Below are 23043 nucleotides of genomic sequence, written 5' to 3'. Positions count from 1 at the left end.
ATGGCTCACGCCTGTAATCCCAGCACTTTGGGAGGCCAAGGCGGGTGGATCAAAAGGTCAAGAGATCAAGACCATGGTGAAACCCCATCTCTATTAAAAAATACAAAAATTAGCTGGGCGTGGTGCCATGCACCTGTGGTCCCAGCTACTCGGGAGGCTGAGGCAGGACAATTGCTTGAACCCAGGGGGCGGAGGTTGTAGTGAGCCAAGATCGTGCCACTGCACTCCAGCCTGGCACCTGGCAATAGAGCAAGACTCTGTCTCAAAAAAAAAAAAACAAACAGAAGGGTTGAAAGACAGCTTAGAACCTCTCCTAGAACACAAAGCAAAAGATGAAAAGAGAGAAAATGTCAGAAGAAGGATGAAACAAAAGAGATTAAATCCACAAGATTCTATATTCAGCAAATAGAATTTCGAGAAAATAACAAGGAATGAAATAGCTTTAAAACCTTTAGTATGTATGTGGTTACACACACACACACACACACACACACACACATATAGTGGTTTAGTTTGTTCCTATTACACCAATCCTTACTTGAGGTGGTTCAGATTATAGTGTCCAAATTCATTCTGGGATTGACTATTCCAGAGAAGGTAGAGAAAAAGCACACAGATGCTTGTCTCAGGAGTGTTGAATGTGTGCCCCGCTGCTGTCTGGGGGGATGGGAGTGGGCTCTGGGGTCATTTGTGAACATCCCCTTGGATGATTTGCAGTTGCCTAGAATAAAACTTGTACTAGCAAAAAAAAAAAAATTTATATATATATACACACACACACACACACACACACACACACACACACACACACACACACATATATATATATATATATATATATATATATGGTCTCATCCAGAGTTAAAGAAAGATGTAACTATTCCTAGTGAAGGGCATAAATGAGTGCCAGGCAAAATGAATGAAAAAAAGATCAACTAAACACAACATTATGAAATGTTGGAACATTAAATATTAAGAGATTTTTTAAGTTAATTAATCTCTTTGCTGTGGTAAGAACACATAAGATCTACCTTCTGAAAAAAAAATTAAGTTTATAGTACAGTACTATTAACTGTAAACACAATGCTATACAGCAGATCTCTATAACTTAATCATCTTGCGTAACTGAACCTTTATACCCATTGAACAGCCATCACCATTTCCCCCTCTCTCAGCCCCTAGCAGCCACCATTCTACTCTCTGCCATACAAATGGAAAACTATCTTATTTCACTTAGTGTAAGGTCCTCCAGGTTCATCCATGTTGTCACAAATGACAGGATTTCCTTTTATGACTGAATAATATTCCATTTTATGTATATACCACAGTTTCTTGATCCGTTCATCTATCAATGGACATGTAGGTTGTTCCCACATCTAGGCTATTGTGCATAGTATTGCAATGAACATGAGAAGACTCTAGAGAGGAAGAGAAAAAAGATCACCTACCAAGGAACAACAATACATCAAGCTACTGCTTCTTTCCCCCACCCCCTCCTCCAAGGAAGAGTCTTGTCCACCTCAGCCTCCCAAGTAGCCGGGACTACAAGCATAAGCTACCACACCCAGCTCATTTTTGGTATTTTTTGTAGAGACAGGGTTTTGTCATTGCCCAGGCTGGTCTTGAACTCATGGACTAAAGCAATCCTCCCACCTCAGCCTCCCAAAGTGCTGGGATTACAGGTGTGAGCCACTACACCCAGCCTAAGCTTCTTATTAGTAATACTCCAGGTGAAAAAAATGTTTGAATATAGAATGTTGTACTCCACCTGACTATAAATCAATGTGAAGGCATATTAAAGACATTTTTAGATTTTCAAGTACTCAGAAATTTCATCTCCCACCTGTTTTTCTGGTGAAGATACTTTTGGAGATATTCCAGAGAAGTGAAATGCAAACCAACAAAGACAAAGGTATCGAATGCACGAAAGTGTAGAACTTGTCCAGGAGTATAAAGAGAAATCAGTTCAGGGTGACAGCTGTGCATGGGGTTTACAAAACAATCTAAATCAGAAGAGGGAGTCAGTGGGTCCCAAGTATAACATTAATACTATCTTCAGGAAGAAAAATGAAATGTAGTTTACACAAAAAAAAGAGTGACCATGGAAATAGATGATATCAGCGACATGGTTAAGAAAATATATATTTCTTCTCTCAGCAAGATAAAAGAAAGATAATTGGAAATTCCAGGAAAAACAAACAAGAATTATATAGAAAAGTCAAGATACAAATATGAAGCCAGCTAAAATGTGGCAAAATTTTCAGCAATTTCTATACTTATAAAAGAGAATTTATTTAATTTAGACTCTAGAATATCCTTCTTCAAAGAGCCCAGAGGTGATGGTCTTGGACCTATAAAAAAGGAAATGTAGTTTTTGCATATAATATGTCTAAGTAATGAATACTAATTAAATAGTCCTAACACAAATGTGGGGGTTGTGTTGATTTTTTAACTCTCAGAATCAAACTGTAAGCAACACATGAAAGATGGGTTATGATAAAGAAAGAATTTATCATTAACCCTGAAAACATAAAAACAAAAGTCTAGGCCACACCTGATGGCTCATGCCTGGAATTCCAACATTTGGGAGGCCAAGGCAGGCTGATTGCTTGAGCTCGGAGTTCAAGACCAGCCTGGGCAACATGGTGAAACCTCAACTCTACAAAAATTAGCTGGACATGGTGGCACATGCCTGTAGTCCCGACTATTTGGGAAGCTGAGGCAGGATTGCTTGAGCCCAGGAGGTGGAGGTTGCAGGGGGCCAAGATCACACCACTGTACTCCAGTCTGGGTAACAGAGCAAGACCCTGTCTCAAAAAAAAAAAAAAAAAAAAAAGGTATAGTTGACACACTGTTATGGTAGGTGGAAGGGTATAAGGTGGAAGAAAGGAGAAAAGAGATAGTCTCATCGGTGTACCTCTAGAATGTGACCTCTTCTCACCAACGCCACAAGCACCTCCGGGTCAGCACTACTAGCATCTCTGTCTTGATGACTGTAAGAGCCACGCAACTACTCCCCTGCCTCCCCCATGCCTTCTTACAGTTCTCAACATGGAAGCTATACAAATCCATCCGACCACAAGTCAGACCATGTTACTCCTCTGCTTAAAACCTTGCAATGGTTTCTCACTGCACCCAAATCAAAAACAAAAATTCTTTATTTTGATCCACATGGCCCTATATCATCTCACCCTGTTATCTCTCTGACCTCATTCTCCACCACGCTGCCCTTTGCTTAATCCATTCTAGCCCTGCTAGCCACCTGTAATCCTTGAAGGTGCCAGGCACACTCCTTCCTTGGGGCCTTTGCTGTTGCCTCTGCCTGGAACTCTCTTCCCCAAAATGGTCACATGAATAATATCCTTCCTGCCTTTGAGTTGCTCAAATGTCATCTCTCAATGAGGTTAAATCCGATCACCTGATTTAAAATTATTATTCCCACTTTCTGGACTCCTGAACTATCTTCTCCTGTATTTCTTTTTTTTCTATGTTGAATTTATTAATGTCTACTGTATAATTTCTGTATCTGAACACCCCTACCCCCAACTACCATGTAAGTGCCAATGAGTCTGAGAGCTCTGTTTTGTACACTGAGCACTTAGAACAGTGCCTGTCATAGTAAGTACCCAATAAATAATCATGAATATGTAAATATAGCTTGGGAGTCAAGAGGCATTATATGTGGCTGATGGAACAAAAACTAGAGGTTTAAATGTATTATTTAAAGGTATAAAAGCAACCAAGAATAAAACTGTAATAACTATAAAAAATTTGGAAAGGGTAGCTAAATCCTTTTTTTTATTACAGAGAATAACTAAAATACATAGAAACAAAGTCTTGAAAGAGATACACCAAATTACTTGCAGTTGTAACTTTGCAGGAGGCAGATTAAAGGAATAAAGGGATAAAAATCAGTGATTAAAAATTGTCATATTGACTGGGTGCAGTGGCTTGTGCCTATAATCCCAGCACTTTGGGAGGCAACGTGGGAGGATTGCTTGAACCCAGGAGTTCAAGACCAGCCGGGGTAACATAGTGAGATCCTGTCGCTACAAAAAATGAAAACATTAGCCCAGCATGGTGGTACACACCCGTAGTTCCACCTACCCAGGAGGCTGAGGTGGGAGGATCCATTGAGCTTGGAAGGTCAAGGCTATAGTGAGCCATGGTCACACTACTGCACTCCAGCCTAGGTAACAGAGTAAAACCCTGTCTCAAAAAAACATAATTCTTTTATCAAAAAAAGAGTGGGGGTTTTCCTCTGGAAAGTGGGACTGGGAAGTGTGACAGACAGCTGTTGTTTTTCAGTATAAACTCCTCAACACTACCTTATTTTTACTATGTATGCATATTACTTTGATGAAAACTAAAGGACAATTTGTATTTCATTTTTTGCTAATCAGCTGACTTTAGAAAATAAATTTTAAAAGAAGCAAAGGAATAAGCAGTTCTAGGTTCACTCTAGTACATGAACAAATATCCAATAGATTCCCCCAAGGTACCATACCTTATGGCTGAGATGATGTTGGTCTTGAAAATTTTCAAAGTGGGTGTTACCAGTTGATCACTACAGCTATAAAAATAAAAGGAGATATAGTAACATCAAACATTTGGTTTTAGGCACTTTAACTCCCTGGTATGTACCTGTACAGATTTCAAATTTTTCCTCTATTATCTGATACAGTCACTATTTGAAAGCCAAGGCCTCCTCTCCCATCCACCTGTTAGCTGCTAGGGAATTAGTGTAGTAGTTTAACATTTGATCTTATTTTCTCCCTTCTGGATCATGTGGATTGGCTTTGCCATTGTATGAATTTGCCAAGAGCAAGAGTAATATGCCAAACCAAACATCTGTCACTAAAATGCAGATTTATTATTTTTACCTAAAAGGATACTTGCTACATCAAGAATACTGCAGTCATTAAGCCAGATGAGGCTCCAGCCCTGGTGGATAATCATGGACACCAGGGTCTCAGAGAACACCCTGCTCTTCCCACTCACAGAACACTTAAAAACCCAGCCTCAAAGGAAAGTTCTGATGAGGGGATGTGCAAGTCTACAAAGAGTTATTTGAGTCACTTTTATAGTTTCTACAAAATTTAAGGACTGAAACTAAAAATGGCCCTCAGCCAGTTATTCATTGGTCAGCCCTAGCATCTAATATAAATGCTCTTCCACAACCCCTAGCAAGCCAGGAGGGGGTAATAAAGACATCTTTTGGCAAGGCAAAAGATAAATTCTGGTTCTCAACACTGTATCCCAGGGGGACAGGGAAGAAAATAGGGAGTTAATACCAAAGGACAGTGTTCCTATATCTCCACAGCATATGTTTAGGATGGGAATCAGGCTGTTAACCCAGTTTCAAAGATCAACATAAATAGCAAACGTAAGGTGACATGCCATTCAAGGTATTTAAAACATAAGCACTAATATTTTATCTGTGCGTTTGTGTGTGTGCTTTTGAAAAAAAACAGCTGTCACTATATTGCAGTACCCATGGATAAATATATTTTTATTACGTTTATTATAGACATACAGCAATTTTAGAAGACATCTATCAATGACGATAACTTTAATTTTAGAACTGTTAATATTATTTATTTTCTAACAGTGTTTATTACGCAAGGACAGGTTGCCTGTTGAGGTCATTCTTGGTTCTCAAAAGGAAAACCATATTATTACATAATTAGCTAGAATCCCCTGCATCATTATCTAAAAGAATGGGACAAAGGATCAGAAAATTGAGCAAGCAAAACAAGTACTTTGTTTTAGAGTCTTTACATTTCAGAAAAATCATTCCCATGATGCTCAGATCTTTCAGTGCTATTAAAACATAGACTTTTAGCCAGGCACAGTGGCTTATACCTGTAATTCTAACATTTTGGGAGGCCGTGGCGGGAGGATGGCTTGAGGACAGAAGTTCAAGACCAGCCTGGGCAACATAGTGAGAACCTGTCTCTACAATTTAAAAAATACAAAAATTAGCCAGACATGGTGCATACACCAGTAGCCCCAGCTACTCTGGAGGCTGAAGTGGCAGGGTCACTTGAGCCCAGGAGCTCGAGGCTGCAGTGAACTATGATTGCATCACTGCGCTCCAGCCCAGGAAACAGTGAGACCCTGTCTCTAAAAAAAATAAAATAAAATACATACTTTTTAAAGCATCAGTAACTAGGAATCTCTATTAAGCCTTATACCATTCTTGTCCTCCTCAATCTCAGTCATCTCAATTCCATCCAGATGTCCAAACCAGAACCCTGGGAGCGATTCTTGTCCTCTCCCTCTGCCTCAGTCTCCACATCCAAGCATCCCCCACAAAGCCCTGTTGAATATCATTCTAAAATACATCATGTGCTTTCTCTCACTCTCTGGTTAAAGACAATCAAAGTCAACACTGTCTTACATTAAGGCTGCTACAATTAGAATTTTTGAAATAAAAACAGTAGCAAACACCTTATAATTCTTGCTATGGGTCAGGTACTCCTCTAAGTACTTTAAATGCATTAGCTGATTTAGTCTTCTCAATAACCCTAGAAAGCATTCTAGCACTACTTTAAGATGAAGAAACTGATGCACAGAGAAGTTAACTGACTTTTCCCACATCACACAGCTAGGAAGTAGAGGAGCCAGCTATCACCTCTTCACTGACCCTTTGCATTCACACGGGCCATCCTCTGGTCTGATTTCCACACAGCAACCAGAGTGACTGTTTAAAACAAGTAAGGTTTTTTTTTTTTTTTTGAGACAGAGTCTCACTCCGTCACCAGGCGCCAGGCTGGAGTGCAGTGGCGTGACCTTGGCTCACTGCAACCTCCACTTCCCAGGTTCAAGCAATTCTCCTGCCTCAGCCTCCCAAGTAGCTGGGACTACAGGCATGCGCCACCACGCCCAGCTAATTTTTTTTGTATTTTGTATTTTTAGTAGAGACAGGGTTCACTAAAACAAGTCACTTTTATACAGAACCAGAAACCTTAAAGTAAGAACAGAAAACAACTTTATACTCTTCTTCCCAGCAGCCTGACCAAACCAGCTCTACAGGACAGGTTCTTTCCTGGTGCCTGGGGCAAATCCCTTGACATTTTTTGGCACTCTCATACGAATTCTCTCTTCTAGTCACTAAATAGTCTCATTTCAATAATAAAAATGCCCAGTTCAGTGTGTTGGTTGAAACTCTGAACTTCATTATGGTTAATGCTTCCTCCTCACCACCCACCCAAACCTGCTTGGGCTTGCGGCCTTTGTGGTGGGGTTGGCTCCTCTCTCCGGGCCTCCTCCTCTTCATTGTCTCAGCCCCTTCAGCCAGCCAGCGGTGGAGGGGCCAGGAAAGAGAGATAAGGAACAGAAAAGATCTTGTGTGACAGACACAGCTGTAATCTAGCATTGACAGACTCTAGCCATGGCAGGTGTTTAAAGCTGACTCTTACTCTCAGGGTTTTGGGGGGTTTTCTTAATGCAGGCTAGATAGTCCTCTGTAAGTTCCTCTAATTGGAGCTCATTGAAATAGGCAAAGCCTCAACCTTAGCGGGATGATTACACACCCACTCCAGCCCCACCTTCAGCTTCTGAATCTGAAGACACATCTCCAGACTCTTTCTGCTAAGGTTGTCTGGTGTGGGCAGAAGGCCTCTTAAGCATAATCCCTTTTTAAATGACCCTATGTATATATTCCTACCAACAATTTCATACCTTGGAGCTGCCAATGCAATCTGCCAATGCCACTTATTTTCCAAATGCAGTACCTTACTTTGATGCCAGTAAGCTGTTTACCAGGTATTTCTGCGACCCATGGACTCCACAGGACATAAGTCAAACCTTCCATGTGGTCTCCTTGGAGTATCCCTCTCTATCACACCTGAGGTAAGGTACAAATACCTGTCCTACCAATCTCTCATGGGGTTGTAGGGAAGACATAATGCATTGGAGACTCTTTCAATGCTCTCCTTAGCCTTTTCCATTTCAGTTCCTACATAGCCTTAAGATAGGCAGAGGAGTGAAGATCCATAGAAGTGGTTTCAGCACCTCTTTTGTAATTCTGCCATGGATGATCTGACTCACTTCACTTTGGAATGTGGGGTAATTAGGCCCTCAGCTGCAATGAGTCAGGAAGAGTCCCATTTTAACATTCTGTTAGAAACACTAACCACATTATGCCTTTCCATTGCTGTTAACATTAAATGCTAAAAAACACTAATCATACAATGTCCTTCCTCTTCTATTGGGATTAAATATTAACTTTTTATCACTTCCACTTTTCTCTACTACCGTTTACTATGGAGCACATGATATGGACTATGATAGAGACAAACCAGTCTAGCTTTGTCTCATAACTCTCTTTTCTGAGTTCAGCCACATGGATCTTCTTGCAGGTCCTTGGATTCTCTAAGCTCTTTTCTACCTCAGGACCTTCATACATGCCTAGAACATTCTTTCTCCCACCACTCTTGTCATCATTTGTTAGGTCTCAGCTTAAATGTTATCTCATTGCAAAGGACTTTCCTGAAGTATTATAGCTATCCACTCCCAGCCCATTATTCTCATTTGTATACATTATTTTACTTTATAGCATTTACCACAAATTATAAATGTATGATTGTATATTATCAAGCTTATGGCCATATGGCCAGAGACTGTTTAATGATTTACCAAATTATTTCTGTTTTCCTCCTGGACATTCAATTGAACTACATATCCCAGCCTCCCTTGCAGTTAGGTACAGCCATATGACTGTTCTAGTCAATGGAATATAGGTAGAAAAAGAACACTTCCAGGCCTGGCCTGTAAAATCTTGCCACATCTGATCCCCCATTCTTTTTTTCCATTAACCAACTTAATAGAGAAGATTCCAAAGACCCAGAAGAGCAGAGAATCACAAGAGGAAAGTGATCTGAGCTAGTGCCTAGAGGAGTCCGGTATATTAAAGACATTAGCAGCAGTCTCATTGGACTATTGCTTGAGCAAAAAACAAACTTTTATTAGGTTAAGTCACTGAATTTTCTCTTTATAGAATTTTCTCTTTCCAGCAAGTAAATTGAAGAAAGGATGACAGAATTAGATTACCACTATTTTAAACCCTAATGAATTAATGAATCTAGACAATGATCATCAATGTTTATTATTTGTGATGGGAAGAAGAGCTTTGAGAATATTCACAGATTATTAAATATATTTCACTGCATCCTGGGCTCTCTTTTCTTTCTTTTTTTCAATTTTTATTTTAGATTCCAGAGTATAAGTGCATGTTTGTTAGAAATGCATATTGCATGATGCTGGGGTTTGGAGTACGATTGAACCCATCACCCAGGCAGTGAGCATAGAACCCAATAGGTATTTTTCAACCGTTGCCCCACTCCCTTTTCACGCTTGTATTTCCAAGTGTCTATTGTTCTCCTTTTTATGTCCATGTGTACCCCATGTTTAGCTCCCACTTATAAGTGAGAACATGTTATTTGATTTTCTGTTTCTGCATTACTTTAGCTGCATACATGTTGCTGCAAAGGACATGGTTTCATTGTTTTTATGGCTGCATAGTATTCCTTGGTATATAAGTATTAATACCACATTTTCTTTATCCAATCTACCGTTGATAAGCACCTGGGTTGGGTCCATGTCTTTGCTATTATGAATAGGGTTGTGATGAACATACAGGTGCATGTGTCTTTTTGGCAGAATGATTTATGTTCCTTTGGGTATAAACTCAGCAATGGGGTTGCTTGGCTGAAGAGTAGTTCACCTCATAGTTCTCTGAGAAATCTCCAAACTGTTCTCCCCAGAGGTTGAACGAATTGCATTCCCAGCAACAATGTATAAGCATTCCCTTTCCTCCACAGCCCCACCAACATCTGTTATTTTTTGACATTTTAACAAAACCCATTCTGACAGGTGTGAAATGGTATCTCATTGTGGACTTGATTTGTATTTCTCTGATGATTAGTGATGAGTATTTTTTCATGTTTGTTAGCTGCTTGTATATCTTTTTTAAAGAAGTGTCTGTTCATGTTCTTTGCCCATTTTTTAATGGGGTTATTTGTTTTTTGCTTGTTGATTTAAGTTCCTTATAGATTCTGAATATTAGACCTTTGTCAGATACATAGCTTGCAAATATTTTCTGCCATTCTCTAGGTCATCTATTTACTCAGTTGACAGTTTCTCTCGCTACGCAGAAGCTCTTCAGTTTAATTAGATTCCATTTGTCAATTTTATCTTTTATTGCAATTGCTTTTGAGGACTTAGCCATAAATTCTTTGCCAAGGCTGATGTTGAGAAGGATATTTCCTAGGTTTTCTTCTATGAGTTTTGCAGTTTCTGGTCTTACATTTAAGTTTTTAATCCCTCTTGAGTTAATCTTTTATATGGTAAGAGATAGGAATCCAGATTCATTCTTCTGCATGTGGTCAGCCAGTTATCCCAACACCATTTATTGAATAGAGAGTCCTATCCCCATTGCTCACTAGCTGTAGATGTGTGGCTTTATTTCTGGGTTCTCTATTCTGTTCCTTCCATTGGTGATGTGTCTGTTTTTGTACCAGTATTATACTTTTTTTTGATTACTGTAGCCTTGCAGTACAGTTTGAAGTCAGGAAATATGATGTCTCTGGCTTTGTTCTTTTTGCTTAAGATGCTTTGGCTATGTGGACTCTTTTCTGGTTCCATATGAATTTTAGAAAAAATTTTTTCTATTTCTTTTTCTATTTCTGTGAAAAATGAAGTTAGTAGTTTGATAGGAATAGTGGGCTCTCTTTTCTATTTATATTCACCTCCAGATGATCACATTCAGTCCCAGGCTTTTAATACATCTATCCATTGACAACTTCCAAACTTTTATCTCCAGAGCTATTAATTCCAGTGAAGTTCTGGATTTCTATATTCAACTGCCTCCTCAAAGTCTCTACTTGGCTGTCTAAAAATTCCTCAAGTTTAACATGAAGTCTTTATTTCTCTCCAAAAACCTCCTCCTATAGTCTTCCACATGTGAGCAGATAAATCTAAGCCACCATCATATCTCATCCAGTGATAATTGATCTCCATATAATGAGTTCTTCATACAACATCTAGGGTGAGTGAACTTTTTAAAATTTAAATTAAATAATGCCACTTCCTTGTTCAACACCTTTGTACACCTTCCCATTATACTCAATAAAATTCAAAAATTTTTTTCATGGCCTCCTCTTCTTGGCTGCTCTGACTTCATTTTCTACCACACTTCCCATTGCACCCTCTTCTCAAATCTTCTTATTGTTCTTTGAAAGAATCAAGCTCATTCCTGCCACAGGGCCTTTGTATTTGCTATTCCCCTGCCTGGAACTCTGTTCTACTATCTGCTTATGGCTTTTCCTGCACTTCATTCAGACATCTTTGAGAAGATTTGTCCAAACTATCAAAAATAGCAACTTGCCTCCTCCCACTGTCCCTGCCATGACAATTACCCTATTTTATTTTTCTTCATTGAAGTTATCACTGTTTGTTATTACACATTTGTTTCTTTGTTTGGTTACATAACATCTCATTTGCCAGAATGGAAGCTTCATTAATGCAGGAATTTTGTTTGTCTTGTCTATTGCTGCTTTTTCAGTGCATAGAAGAGTCACTATCAATGAGTGGGAACTCAATAATGTATTTGTTAAATAAACAAATTAATTAATTGATTCTAAACAAGTGAGCATAAAACCTTCCAAATTCAACTCAATCACTGTTATGAGCCACATTTAAGAAACCCTGATGTGCAAGCATTCTGTCATTTACTGATTGGGTAACCTTGGGAGAGATGCCTAATCTCCCTGTGCTCAGTTTCTTCATCTGTAAAATGGAGGAATAATATCATCTGTTTCATTGAGTGGAAGGCTTAAATAAATGAATACATGAAGTTATTAAACTAGAACAATGCCTAGTATAATATATAGTAGGTACTCAATAAATGTTTGCCGATATTATAATTATTACAGAATTCCAAATTTTCAGTATTTAAATTAAGAAAGTAGAGGAAAGGGCCAATTTTTTTACATTAAAGGAATTTTTAAAATCATAACCTATAAATATGTATTGGGATTTACAAAGCAGGACTGCCTTAATTGCACAACAGGCAAGAAGTAGCAGAGAAACTTAGAACAAAAGTATTAAAAACCACTTTCAATTACAAATCAATATAAAATAAAAAGAATTCTGAAAATATGATATAGCCATTCAGATTTGTTTAACAACAAAAAAAATCAGTTTATATACAACTTTTCAGGAATACACCTGCGGGGTAAATTAAAGCACATCTGAATTCTTCAACACCTAACGTCACTATAATCAGCAAAAGCAGATGGAACCCTTTCCTCCTGCCCTTGCCCCCTCTATTCCACATAACCACTATATCCCTCTCTTACTAACAACTTCTATCTTGAAGCAGCAGCGTCATTCATGCTATAGCCCAGGCTTATCATATTAGGGCAAGACCAATATACTTGTCTCGAAAACGGGGTTCCACAGATGAAGGTGCTTGATTAGTTACACTATATCTTAAGAAATCACTTCTGCACTAAAAGTAAAGCCAAAAATTGAAGTCAAACGCTGAATAATATTGATCAAACTTGCTTTTAAGTAAGTTGTTTCTGCATTTATCTCAGCTTCATTTCCTACATGTCACTGAGGGGAATTTTTCCTCTTTTTATCATCCACAATTACTGTTCTGGCATTTTGTTGTTGTGTTGGTATTTCTGTTCGTTTCTTGCTCGCTTTGCTTGCATCCTGATGGATTAAAACCATCAGGGTGAGATTCTGCTACAATCTTCTTTGGCCAAACTGACTTGCCAAGTATGCAGCAGTTTTCCTGTTCCCACATAGCAACCTCCCATCTTTTCTTAGTATTTTGAAGCATGCCAAAGGAAGAAAATGATACTGAGTATCTCAACATATCTTAAGATTTGGCCATCCTGTCCCTCAAACAACCTAACAAAAATTTGCCTTTTATAAAGATGGCTCTTAAGATATAAAGGAGAATTTAAAATTAGTAAAGTTAAATATGGCATTATAATTATCATACTAAATAGGCCTACTGCATATTCCTACTGTAGTTCTTTTTAGATTGAAAGTGAAAAACCATAGATGTGGAATAAAGTACTGCTTGAGACATTTTGTCTTTTATGGACTCACCAGTAATAAAATATCTTCCCTATCCACCTACTGGAGAAAATGCTCCAGTAAAACAATTGTTAAACCCTTAAAAAATTGTTTTAACCAACTCTACTGAAACCTGAGTGTTCCTTCTTAGAAAGATTGAATAAAGATTATGCTTTCCAACTGAGAAATTACGTTTCACTCTATGACAGTAATTGTCTGCAGGCTATTTTTTAAAAATATATTAACCACATCAGATTTAATCTGGAAAGCCCCTCAATTTAAGAGTTCAAAAAGCATGAAAGCTAAAAGCTTAAATCAAGGCCATCCATGGATGAGAATTTCTTGTTGTTAAAGATCTTTTGTGCTATTTTAAGAATCTCCTTGGTGAAAGATCTTGAATGCAGTAAGAAAATCTATATACCTCGGACACATGGCTAAACCAAGGTCAGGTTAAGGTTACAAGAGGCATTTCTCCAATTTATCAGTCTGAGAATATAAATATACTTACATAATAAAAGAAGCAACATTGACTATAAGTAACCTAGATACTCAGATTGCTATCACAGTGAAAAAATTGAAGATATCTCCAGTGCACTTCATATTTTCATTCAGTTAAAGTTAGTTGAATATATATATATACATACATATTCAACCAGAATGTAATATAAATATTTTTCTTCCTTATAGAGTATATTTTCTACATCAATCTAAATCTGTTTCTCCTCCTCCTCTCTGTCATGAAGAGGTATAATATTGGAGTCATTTTTAACTTCTTCTTTTCTTTATTCTATCACTATATGACATAAGTTACCAGGTCTTATTGATTCTAGGTTTACAATAACCTCTCGTAAGCCCCTTTCTCTCTAATCTCCTGATAGTATCCTAATTCAGAGCCTCATATCAACCTATCATCGGCACGGCTGTAACAACTAGCCTAATAACTGGTCCCCGCATTTAGCCTCTCCCTACCCCAAAATATATATTAAATACTTCTGCCAGGTTAATTTTCCTAATGTACAACTCTGATTTTTTTATCCCCTTGCTCAAATGCCTTACAATCTACAAAATAGAGTCTAGACTTACCAGCCTAGCATTTAAAAGTAGGATCCACCACAATCTATGTTTAAAATCTGATTATCCTCTACTTTTTCTCAGCTATTTTGTCCTTTGTTTTAACTCACATTTTTCTCCTCCCTAATTTTGTGCTTTCCTGCCTGGGAAATGGCCTTTCCTTCCTTCTCTGCTGTTACAGATTCTACACTTCCTTCAAGGTCCAAGGTCTAGCTCAGTGTCACATCCTCCGCAAAGCCTTCTCTTAATGTCTCATCTGGAAGTAACTACTTCCACCTCCAAAGTGCTCTGAAGGACATTTTGAAAATGCCTCTTTCTCAGCTTTCTTCTATTTCTTATTTTCCCTATCAACTTCTTGAGAAGAAGATCCTACTCTAATTTGCTTTTGTATTTTCCAATTGAATAGCACAGTAATATTTGCATGTTAAATAAATAAATAAATACTGTACTAGTATTTTTCTATACTGTAGCTAGACATCTGCAAAAAAAGAAAAAAGTACATTGAAAAGGAATACATATTTATATCTAGGTAACAATATAAAAGAATCTTTTCTAAGAAAGATATCAGAGTATTTACTTTAATCAATATATTCTATTACAAAGCTTGTGCATAGTTTTTAATGGCCAAACATACCCAATTTTTTCATTTTCACAGTCTTTATTACTAATACTAGGAAATGCTCATGATTTGGCTCTAGATATTTGAAATAAGATTTGAAACACCATCAATTCTAAATATGACCAAAGTGAACCCAGAATCTGGTAATTTATTTCCTGAAAAATAGAGTTAATGTCAATGTTTTACTATGAACCTTTGAAATCATTATCGAATTCGTTTTTTTTCATGTGTGCCTAGTGAAGTTCTTGGTACATAAACACTCACCAAATATTGAATGAATCAATCAACAAGAGTGCTGATAGTAGTTTAGTTACTACCCTTTGAGTGGTAATCATTCACCAAGAAATTGAGCTGATAAAGAGATGCATAGAAAATAGGTGCTCAGTAAATATTTGTTGAGTTTAATTCATATAATTTTAGAGCTCACCAGTCATAGTGATTCATGCCTCTAATCCCAGCACTTTGGGAGGCTGAGGCAAGAGAATCGCTTGAGGCCCAGAGCTCAAGACCAGCCTGGGAAATATAGTGAGACCTCCATTTCTAATTTTAAAGATAGATAAATAGATAGATAGACATGTACATAAATATATAGAGATATATAAAAGTAAATTTAAAAAATATATTTGAATATATAAATTTATATATTTGAATATGTAAATATATATCTATAAATATATGTGGTACATATGGATATATATTTATAAATATATTGGCTATACCTCTACTAATATTTTAATATATAAATATATGACTATATAAATATATATTAAAATATAGATAGCTATATATATAGTATACATATCTATATATGTATATATCATTTATATATTTAGATCTATATATCTATCTAATATATATACATAGATAACATATACATATGCATATATACATATAGATAGACATATATATCTGTGGATATATAGATACATACATATCTATAGTTATATAATTTTAGAGCTGGAGAGGACCTTAGAGATGATATACCTTCTGGTTATTGCTCTCTATGAGTACACAGAGCTTTTTGCATATGCTTATTATGCTTATTGAAGCACACGTACTAGCAAGTACTTAGTTTTCTTCACGTTAACTCCTTGAAGGCAAAGATGTGATGACACACCTTCCCCACCTAGCCGGATGCTTGCTTGGCAGATTGTAGGCACTTAAATGCTGGCTAAATGAGTGAATGAGAGTGATTCTAGACCTCTGCTATCCAATATGGTAGCCATTAGCCATATGTGGCTATTTCATTTAATTATAATTAAATAAAATGCAAAATTCAGTTCTTTAGTCATACCTACTGCATTTCAAGTGTTCAGTCACCACATGTGGCTAGTGACTACCATATTGGACAGAGCAGAGAATATTTCCATCATTGCAGAAAGTTCTGTTGGACAGCGTTGATCAAGACTATTTCCCTCACTCTGCAGAACAGAGTGAGTTCAGGGAAGTTTTTACTTGCTCAAAATTAAACCATCAGAAGCAGAACTGAGATTAAAACTGGGAACTCCTAGCTCAACATCCATTGTTATTGAGTCATACCTCTGATTCATTTCAGAATTCTAATGGTATGTAGCCTTAACTTAAAGCTCCATATGAGCTTATGGACATTATGGGAAACATTGTCTTTATCTTATCATTGTCATAAAAGCAATTTTATTTTTGTATCTTACTTGATCAATTTGCATGTTTTATAAAAATATTTATAACGGGCCAGGCACAGTGGCTCATGCCTGTAATCCCAGCACTTTGAGGGGCCGAGGCGGGTGGATCACAAGGTCAAGAGATCGAGACCATCCTGGTCAACATGGTGAAACCCCATCTCTACTAAAAATACAAAAAATTAGCTGGGCATGGTGGCGCGTGCCCTTAATCCCAGCTACTCAGGAGGCTGAGGCAGGAAAATTGCCTGAACCCAGGAGGTGGAGGTTGCAGTGAGCCGAGATCATGCCATTGCACTCCAGCCTGGGTAACAGGAATGAAACTCCGTCTCAAAAAAAAAAAAAATTATATATGTGTACATATATATATGTGTGTGTGTGTGTGTGTGTGTGTGTGTGTGTGTGTGTATATATATATATATCAGGTTAAAAAAATGTACTTGGAAGTTCTTTACCTCTGGTATAAAAGGAAAAAATAATGCTAATTTTAAAAATGTTTTCCAGGTATCTAGCTAAATAAAAAACTACAGTATTCTGGTTTTGTGCCAATTTACTCAGAAAATGCATAATGTAGGCTCTGGTTGAATGTGCTTTTTGCTTTGGTTTTTTTTTCAAAGCATTCCTCTTTGATTTATTAATTTTTGAAAATTGTTTAGATCCAAATTACTTTTTTCAGAAAACAAAGGGGATTTTTTTATTTGAAAACAAAGGTCATATTTAATTACAACATCACCAGATATGTGAGTGCATACCAAAGAACTGTTAGAAAATTGGTGTTAAAAAAGCAAAAAGTACAATGACAGAAAACATGATATAGTGCACCTCTAAGCAGATGATGCAGGCTAATTGGATAAAAACACACACCTCCCAACCATTTCTACATACACATATGTGCAGGTTATATAAGCAAAGTAAATCAACAAATTATTAAGATTTTCCAGATTTGGAATTTCAGGTGGGTTTCGTTTCAATTCATAAAAGATTTTCTCAACTGTTTTGGAAAGCATCAGTATTTTCTAAAATGCTCTCTCTTAGAAAAAGAGACTCATTTTCTATAACGTCCATAAATATGTGTGTTTATGAAATTAGTATTTAGTATTTCCCAAAAAGAGAAATCCAATTCTGCCTGACAGTACAGGAATAATTATATGAGGTCAGAAGTGATCATCTTCAGAACTATCCTAACATTAGAATGTGAAGGAGGCAAGGAAGGGGCTGCCAAATTGAGTTTGAGATCCCCCACATGCTATCAGTCTAGTGTTCTCAGGGATATTACAATTGCTCAAAGAACACATTTTGATCCACTCTATGTTTTGACTGGAAAGAAGTTGTTGGATAAATATTGTGGTTTCTGATAGAAAAGTATATAGTCTAGTGTCTGCTTTTAAGAACTACAAAGGCAATTTGCCATCTTTTCATAGAGATTTGAAAATTAGATAAAAAAGAACTAGTTATGAAAGAGATCAAGTTTTAGAATTAAAGGAGGTACCTTAGAAAGTATCTGGTTCTTTCCTTGAAAGCCTTTATTCTCCTGTCAGACAGACTAGTAATCAAGATGATAAAATGTCAGTACTCAGGTATTAGTAGCATCCCTATTCAACCACAGGACCAAAGAGAGAGTTGTTTGTTTTAACTGTCATATTTCCTTTGATGTAAAACAAAAACCTTTTGCTTGGCTGGGAATGCAATTATTCAAGCTCCTATCTCATTCTCTTATAATCGATCCTCAATAAGTCTAGTCAAATTTGGTTTTAGGCAATGGAAAATTAAAGCAAGTATTTGATTCAATTTTGTTAGAATATATGCTTTTTCAAACAACCCAATAATAGCATGTTTCCCAAAAAAAATCATCTATAGGGGAAAAAAAGTCATGGACTCCTGCTGTCGATTTAAATTATTGTAATTATAATGTTACCTAAATGTATATTACACATAAAATTCAATATCTTATAAAATTTTATATCATTATAAAACAATATAAATTTACAAATTAAATCCAACATAATGTCCTAAAATATGTTTTAAATTAACAATTTTTGAATGTTCACTTACTCAGAAAACATTTATTTGAGGATCTAGTCTGTTCCAGGCACACAGTATATAATTCTAGTTGTTATAGCAAACACATCCCAAATTTCAGTGGCTTAAAAGATTAAACATTTAAGTGAATAAGCCAGTTACAGAAGAACAAATATTGTGTGATTTCATTCATAGAGTAGTCAAACTCATAGAGATGCAAGGTAGAACAGTGGTTTCCAGGGTCTGGGATTGGGGGAATGGGGAGTTATTGTAAAATGGGTACAGAATCTCAATTTTGCAAGATGAAAAGTGTTCTGGAGGAGGATGGAGGTGATGGTTGCACAACAATGTGACTATACTTAATGCCACAGAACTGTACACTTAAAAATGGTTAACATGATCAATTTATGTCATATGTATTTTCCACAATCTTTTAAAATAGTAATTTTAAAAAAACACACATAGCAAATTAAATGCTAATTTTTCACTTACCTCACAGACTGATAACCTGGTTATAAATTGCCAATAGGGATCCAGACAGGTAGAGGCTTTCCCATCTTCCACATCTGGCATCTGGCATCATCCTTGATGTCAATATCCAGCCATCAAATGGGAGAAGAGTGAAAGGATCACATGCAAGAGGTTTTTATGGGCCAGGCCTGGAAGTTGCACACATTCCACTGGCTGGAACTGAGTCTTGCAGTAGCACCTGATTGCAAGGAAGACTGGAAAATATAGTCGAACTGCGTACTCAAGAAAACGGCTTTTGTGATGACCTAGTAATCTATGCCATAGTCCATCCATTTGGTCACCAAAAAAAGCCATTTCACTCTTCTTCCCAAATAAATAATACACTCATTCTGTCACCAAATGAGATAACCTAAAATCTACCCTGTCATTGCATCAAGTTCAAAGTGCAGGATTCCCATGTAATACACAGGATCCTCCATCAGATCTGAATGGAGATTTTGATTTTGTCCCCCAGGAGATATTAGGGAATGTCTGAAGATATTTTTGATTAACATAACTGGGAATGAGGGACAATTAATGGGTAGGGGACAGGGAACCTGATAAACCTTGTACAATACAAAGGACAGCCCCACTACAAATAATTGTCCAGTCTAACATTTTAATTAGAGCTATGACCTATGAACTAATAAAATATCTTCCCTCACTCACACCCAATATATAATGATAGAACAAATATAGTAAATACTTCCAGGTAGGAAAGAGGGAAAAGTGGGACCCTGGCCCATCACAAAAATGAAATTCTGCAGAGAGGCATTGTGGTGGCTCTGAGCTGGCAATGGGAGCTGTTTCTCAGCTAGACCGTTTCCCTTCTCTGTGAGGAATCTGCTTATCTGTTGTCCTCTGTGGTCCCTGGCTCTGACCTCTGGAAATTTTTCCTCTAAGCCTGCATTTGAAATGAGTATAGAGGAATGTGATTTTCTTGAGGAGAGTACAACTTTTAATGCAGTCTCAGTCTCATAATTTCTTTAGCAATACAGTACTTCAAAAACTGAAAAGTCTTTGATCTTTTTGCTTCCAGTCAGTTCCATATGCCAGCAACACTAAGGTTTCCTAGAGAAAATTCTCAATCTTATTTCTTTCCTTCTTCATTCCATGCCTCTCTTCCTCTCAATTTAAGGAGGCTACTTTGAGACCACCAGGCTTAAATGTGAAGACCACATTCTAAATAAAATCTTTGCTTCATGGCTGAGTCTTAACAGGCCCTTGTTGCTCAAGAGGTTTTTCAATCTTATTTCCTATTCATTGAAGTATAGAGCAGTTAGGTTTTCCAACCTTTTGAGGCTCCAAATTTCTGGACTCTCTCTATATTCCTTTTCATTTATGCTTGCAAACCTGCTAATTATTGCATGAGTGCATCTCATGTTTCTAATATCTTACTGAATGCAGCCAATAAATATAACCTACTAACATTCCATTTTCCAATCTCTTCTAGAACTATGGGTTTTGTAGGTACCTTACCTTTTTTCCAAATTACTACAGGTATAAGGTTGATGGGAAAGCTTCCCCTCTGCCTTCTGAAGGTTTGCCGAAATGACTGAAAATAGACAGAGGGGAAAATCAATTCACAGGAGAAAATGCATACAAATTTATTAATGCACATGGACAGAGTAGCAGTGCAAATATGAGACTCAAAGAAAGACCAGAGGGTTGAGACTTAAATATCCTCTTCATAGGGGAAAGGTAAAGGGGGAGTGTACACAGTTTTAAGCGGTAGTAAATGCTTTTCAAGAGAATTGAATAAGCCTGTAAGAACTGTCACACCTCTGGCAGCAAGCAGTCTTAGCACACATCTATTCACCCTATTGTTTTACCTGAGAGTTAAAACAGTAAGGATAGGCCTATAAATTCAGATCATTTCAAAAAATATGTATTGAATACCCACTAGGTACTGGGATATAAAGAAAAGATACACAGATGATCAGCAAATCACCTCTGTCTTTAAGAAACTTGCATTATAAGTACTGGAGTAGATGCTTAGACCTGCTGTCTTAACATTCATTCCACCATCCTATTCATTCCACCACCTTTCAGTTGGAAAACTGAAAATTACATTTCTCAGACTCCCTTGACACTCAAGTTTTAGGTGCAAATAAGGCCTGTCAAATAAATGCCCTTATGAAAACACAGGTACAAGTGAAATGGAGGCTCTCTCTTGCTGCTGTGTCACTTGCAAGCAAGGTGTGATGACATGTCTGTGGCATTCAAACTCCTCACAGTCTTGATAGCTGTGAGAACCAGTGGCGGTGACGGCGGCAGCGTGTTCTAGTGTCAGCATCCCATCCCAGCTACAGTGTATGTTAAAATAAGCTAGCCTTATGCTGTAGTGACAAGCAACCCCCAAAATCTCAGTGGCTTAATGTAAAAAAGTTTCTTTCTCACAGACAAAAATGTTTCCTGCAGGTGTGGGCAGTTGCTTTCCATGTGCTGACTCAGAGATCTGGGCTACTTCAATCTAGTGGCTGCTACATCTTAACCCAAGGCCTCCTCCACGACTATTGTGGCAGGGAAGAGATAGTCTAGAGAACTGCTCAAAGGCTTTTCACTGTCTCATCCTGGAAGTGACACTTCTCACATTTTATTGGTTACAACTCATCACAAGGCCCCACCCAACTGCAAGGGAACTGGGAACAGTAAATTCCCATATGCTCAGAAGTAAAGGAGGACCAGATACTAGTGGACACTAGCAATGTTTACCACAAGGCATGTGACTTTGAATTCAGCAGGCTGCTCACCTCAACTCCTCCAGCCCTTCTACAGCTTTCAGAAGCAATGAATTGCCTGGATGGAATCCCTTTGTTTTTCTGAAATATCCAGAATGGTTTTGGCTTCCTACGGTGAACCCTGACTATATCATTTGTGTGCTGGTGGCTTTCCATCCTCTTCCATCCATTCTATACCTTTCAGTGCCCTACTTTGTGACCCAAGAGTCTGTCCTCTATGAACTGTATGTTCTGGTGCCCTCTACCCTCTGGCCTTGATTGGTGTTGGATCATGGGAGGCACCACCAAGAGATCAGAAAGTAGGAGATGAGAGAAATCAGGATATTTGTCCCCTCTTCCTTTCAACTTCTCTCTAGACTGTGGGTCCCTTACCCTGTCAACTCTGCGAAGAGTCCTTTCATTAAACTTTCCTCATTTAAACATTTGAATATGATATCTGTTTCCCGCCTTGACCATGACTCCTATCAGGTGTTTAATCATCAAACCATGAGTCTAAAAAAGAGTAACAGACTGTCTTCCATCTTATAAAGCAGAAGAGCTTTATAAAATGCAAATCTGAAGATATCATTCCTCTACTTTAAAACTTCAATGGCTCTTTGTTAACCCCCGTCAGTATACCCGACTCTAAGTTGCAACTAGACAGGACTAATTTCAGTTCCCTCTTCCTCTGAGCCTCTGCACAGGCACTACCTCCTTCCTGGAAACTGCTCCCCACCCATGCTCATCATTCAGACCTCAGCTCAAAGGCCTGAATTCAGGCTTCACTTGCCCCAGAAAGCATTCCATAAACCTATTACTTATCCCTGTTAGATGTTTGTATATTCTCCCACAGCAGCCTCCATTCACCACCATATACAGACAGCACTCAGTGCCACATTGTATTGCAACTGCCTCTGTGTCCTCCAGTAGACTGTGAGAGCTAAGCTAGGCACTGCATCTCAGATCTATAGGACCTATCAAGGTGCTTGGCACATAATGGATAATCAATATTGGATAGTTCCTGAATGTTATTGAAAAAGCTTGAACTGTCCTCCTCTAGTCATCATTGTCTCTCTTTTCATTCACTGACAAAAAAAAATCAGAAAAATATTAATAAAAATGTAATTTATATTTACCCACCTCGCATTACTACCTTCCACTCACTTCCTAGAACGTTTTCATCTTACTTTGTTACTATCTTTTATGACGACTTCTCTTGCCAAGATTACCTATGACCTCCTAGACCTTCAATGCAGCAGCTTCATTTCAGTCCAAATCCTCTGAGACTGCTCTGCAGCACTCTCTTGAAATGGTCCTTTGTCCTGCATGGATCACGGATTGCTCCCTC

At 37.6% G+C, this 23043-nt stretch overlaps 1 long non-coding RNA gene across 1 annotated transcript in view; it reads right to left on the bottom strand.

Moving 5' to 3' along the window:
• LOC116531195 overlaps window positions 1-23037 on the bottom strand; it is a 28386-nt gene extending 5349 nt beyond the window's left edge. Inside the window, exons 1-3 of the long non-coding RNA XR_004260310.1 lie at window positions 20455-23037; window positions 18958-19174; window positions 4508-4573 (exon numbers count right to left, since the gene is read on the bottom strand). This is a non-coding gene — a long non-coding RNA (uncharacterized LOC116531195). The remainder of the gene's footprint in view (window positions 1-4507; window positions 4574-18957; window positions 19175-20454) is intronic.
• Window positions 23038-23043: the final 6 nt, after the last annotated feature.

The sequence above is a fragment of the Sapajus apella genome, unplaced genomic scaffold (assembly GCF_009761245.1).
Source record: "Sapajus apella isolate SASKATOON/1434 unplaced genomic scaffold, GSC_monkey_1.0 scaffold69, whole genome shotgun sequence".
Classification (NCBI taxonomy): domain Eukaryota; kingdom Metazoa; phylum Chordata; class Mammalia; order Primates; family Cebidae; genus Sapajus; species Sapajus apella.
Note: the sequence above shows the minus strand (reverse complement) of the source record. Positions and strands in the feature narration are given on the sequence as shown.